The following is a 4,318-nucleotide window of genomic DNA, read 5'->3' on the forward strand; positions in this document are numbered from 1 at the left end:
GACTCAGGAGTTTGTGTCTGTTGCCAGCATCCACAAGATTGGCAGGCTAACTTGCTGTCTTGCAAGTAGGGTAAAACCTCAGACCCTTCACAGTTCTTGACAGCCACTCTCCTTCAAGATATGGACCTATCCATTGAAGCAGCAGGTTCCCTCCTACCCCTCTCCCATCAGTCTCACAAGAGATGATCCTATTTCTGGTTGTTTTCTTTCACAATAGATAGTTTTTTGCCTTTTCTAGAACATCACATACATGGAATCATACAACAAATACTCTTGTGTTTCCCCATCTCACTCAGCAGGTCTGTAAGATACATCCATGCTGTTGTATATATGCTTGGTTCATTCCTTTTCATGTCTGAGTAGTATTCCATTGTTAGAATAGTCTTCAATTTATCCATTCCCCTTTGATGGACATTTGGGTTGTTTTCAGCTTGCAGAGTAAAACTGCTATAAACATCCACGTGTTTAGTAATGTTTTATTGTATACAGGAGATTGGGAACAAATCATTGTAGAGATTCCAGATTCTGTTATCTGCTTTTGAAGACTGCTCATTTTTGTCTTAGAAGGCATTTAATCTATCTGGACCCAAATTTCCAGCTCCAACTCTTTTGCAATGGACTGCAGCTGAAATTTCTGTTGCAGTTTTCAGCCTTCCCCCTTTTGTTTTTCACCTGCCCCCTTGGAGTCTGTTCTGCACGAGTGCAGCCAAAGGAGTCCGCTAAAAATTAGGATGAGGTTCATTATGGATTTGGGACTCTCTGTGTTGTGACTCTTTCCTTTTTTGATTATACTCCCTAACTTCAAAGTTGTTTGGGCATCTCTAAACTCAGCCAGTTGACTCCTCAGAGCAGTAAGACTGCACTTTTCTGCTTGAGTTCTAGCATCCCTGCACCCAAGAGGACATGAGAGTACCCTCAGGTAAAAAGCTTTATAAACAAATCTCACCCGATGTGATTCCCAAAATGATTATTCCCCTCAGTTTCTGCCTGCTGTTGGTCATTCTCCATGCCTTCAGATAGCTGTTTTTTAATATGTTGCCCAGAGTTTATAATTGTTATAGAAGACTTAGATAAACCTGCTCTATCATTTTCAGAAGCAGAATTCTGCCTAGTATATCTTTATCCCTTTAAGTCTTCTGTGTCATTTTATTTTAAATGTATCTCTTAGAAGCAACATGTAGCTGGTTTTATATTTTTATGAAATCTGATTCTGTTTGCTATTCAATATGTTGGCTTAATCCTAATTTACATTTATGTGATTAATGAAATCTGGATTTATTTTTTACCATTTTATGTGTTCTGTTTACCATTATTTACATTTGCTTTAGTTCTGGTTTTTTCACTAGATTGAAAAGCTTTTCTCTATTTTCCCCTCACCCTTTATGCTTTCCTCATTTGGAAGCTATAAATTCTATTTCTCTTCCTTAGTGGCCACCCTTATATTCTACATATATATCTGTAAAATTTTTACCAAAGTCTAAAGTTATTCAATATTTCTTCCTTCCAAACAGGAAAAGAAGATTACTGCATTCTATTTACCTGTTACCAAATTCCTATCTTTTACTGTTGTCTAAAAACTTAGCATCAACTTTTTTTTGGGTGCAATTGTAAATGGGATTGTCTTCTTAATTTCTTTTAGTATCTTTAATTACTTCATTATTGTATAGAAATGCAAAGGTTTCTATATATTAATTTTGTATCCTGTGACTTACTGAATTCGTTTATCAGTTCTAGTAGTTTTTTGGTGGAGTCTTTAGGGTTTTCTGTATATAGTATCAGGTCATCTGCAAATAGTGAAAGTTTTACTTCTTCCTTACCATTTTGGATGCCTTTTATTTTTCCTCATCTGACTGATGTGGTTAGGACTTCCAGCACTATGTTGAATAAAAGTGAGTGAGAGTGGACATCCTGTCTTGTTCCTGATCTTAAAGAAAAATCTCTGTTTTTCACCATTGAGTATGATGTTTGGCTGTGAGTTTTGCATATATGACCTTTATTATGTTGAGATATGTTCCCTCTAAACCTACTTTGTTGCGAGTTTTTATCATGAATGGACTTTGTACTTTGTCAAATGATATTTCTGCCTTTATTGAGATGATCATATGGTTTTTATCCTTTCTCTTGTAATGTATCATATTAATTGATATGTAAATATTAAACCATGCTTGCATCCCTGGAATAAATCCTATCTAATCATGGTGAATGATTTTTTTAAATGTATTGTTGGATTCACTTTGCTATTATTTTGTTGGGGATTTTTGCATCTATGTTCATAAGAGATATTGGTCTGTTGGGTTGCTTTCTTTTGTTTTGCTTTGTGGTGTCTTTATCTGGTTTTGCTGTCAGGATAATGCAGGCCTCATAGAATTAATTTGGAAGTATTCCTTCCTCTTCTATTTTTTTGGAATAGTTTGAGAAGAATAGGTATTAACTCTTCTTTAACTGTTTGGTAGGTGCTCGCTTTGGCAGCACATACACTAAAATTGGAATGACACAGAGAAGATTAACACGGCACCTGTGCAAGGGTGACAGGTAAATGTTTGGTAGATTCACCTGTGAGGCCATCCGGTCCTGAACTATTGTTGGAAGTTTATTGATTACTGATTCCATTTTATTGCTAGTAATCAGTCTGTTCAAAATTTTTACTTCTTCCTGACTCAGTTTTGGAAGCTTACATGTTTCTAGGAATTTATCCATTTCTTGTAGGTTGTCCAATTTGTTGGCATATGATTTTTCATAATATTCTCTTACAATCCTTTGTATTTCTGTGGTGTCGGTTGTTATTTCTCCTCCTTCATTTCTGATTTTATTTACTTGAGTCCACTCTTTTTTTCTTCTTGAGTCTGGGTAAAGGTTTACCAATTGTGTTTATCTTTTCAGAGGACCAACTCCTACTTTCATTGATCTGTTCTATTATTTTTTTAGTCTCTATTTCATTTATTTCTGCTCTAATCCTTATTATTTCCTTCCTTCTACTGGCTTTGGGCTTTGTTTTTCTTTTTCTAGCTCCTTTGGGTGTAAGGTTAGATTAGCATCAACTTTTTTATAATTTTTCTAAATCAATATTCAAATATACCAACATATTTTATGCTCATTACTGTTCCTTTTTGTTAAATAACAGCATAGTGATATATAACTTATATACCATAGAGGCACCATGGTTTTTTGCATCTAACTTCTTCCTCTTGGATTCACTTTTCTTCTTGCAACCTTTAGTGGTTATTCCAGTGAAATGTGTTTAGAAGTTTTGTTTTTTTGTTTTGTTTTTTATTTTTATTTTTTTAAATTTTATTTATTTGAGAGAGAGAGTATAAGCTGGGGAGAGAGGCAGGGGGAGAGGGAGAAGCAGGCTTCCCACTGGGCAGGGAGCCCTATGTGGGGCTCGATCCCAGGGTGCCAGCATCATGACCTGAGCCAAAGGCAGACACTTAACTGATTGAGCCACCCAGGTGCCCCTTGTTTGTTTTTTCTAAAGATTTTATTTATTTATTTGTCAGAAAGCGAATAGAAGCAGGGGGAGCAGTGGAGGGAGAAGCAGGCTCCCCACTGAGCAAGGAGCCCAATGCGGGACTCAGTCCCAGGACCCTGGGATCATGACCTGAGCTGAAGGCAGACATTTAACCGACTGAGCCACCCAGGCGTCCCTATGAGTTTTGTTTTGCTTTTGTCTCTAAGTGTCTTTATTTTGCTTTCACTCTTTGGATGATAGCTTTTGCCTGAGTATAGAATTCTACATTCAGAGTTCTTTTCCCCTCGGCAGTTTGAAGCTGTTATTCCATTGTGTTCTATCATTTGTATTTCCCAGTTAGAAATCTGATATTGATTTAATTCTTTATCATTCCTTTATAGTTAATTATTTTTTTCCTCTTTGGTAATTACTTTTAAGATTTTTCTATTTTTTCTTAGTTTTGTTAAGAAGTAGTTGATAAATATCCCCATAAAAGGGGTACAGCATGATGGCTTGATTTACTTTATTTATGTTTGATGTGCTGCAGTTTACTATGATGTTTCTAGATATGAATTTATGTTTATCCTGCTCAGTATAGAATGCACTTTTTATCTTAGGGGTTATTCTTCAATTTTGGAAAGTTCTTTGCCACTATCTCTTCAAATACTGCTTCTTTGTAATTTCTCTATTTCCTCCTTTTGGAAGTTCCATCAGTTAGAGTCTCTCATTTTGTCCTCTGTGTCACTTATTTTCTCGTGCTTATTTTTAAAAATCTCTTTCTGTTGCATTCTGGGTTAATTCTTCAGTAATGGTTTCTAACATAGGATATCTCTCTTAGACTGTGTGCAGACTAGAGTGCCCATTGAGTTT

The 4,318-nt window shown here is 35.8% G+C and overlaps 1 non-coding gene across 1 annotated transcript; it reads left to right on the forward strand.

Annotated features, from left to right (window-relative positions):
• The first annotated feature begins 2,453 nt into the window (after nt 1–2,453).
• On the forward strand, nt 2,454–2,560 carry LOC113921149. The gene has a single exon (XR_003519550.1). It is a non-coding gene; the product is annotated as a U6 spliceosomal RNA (small nuclear RNA).
• Nucleotides 2,561–4,318: the final 1,758 nt, after the last annotated feature.

Source organism: Zalophus californianus, chromosome 3 (assembly GCF_009762305.2).
Source record: "Zalophus californianus isolate mZalCal1 chromosome 3, mZalCal1.pri.v2, whole genome shotgun sequence".
Lineage (NCBI taxonomy): Eukaryota > Metazoa > Chordata > Mammalia > Carnivora > Otariidae > Zalophus > Zalophus californianus.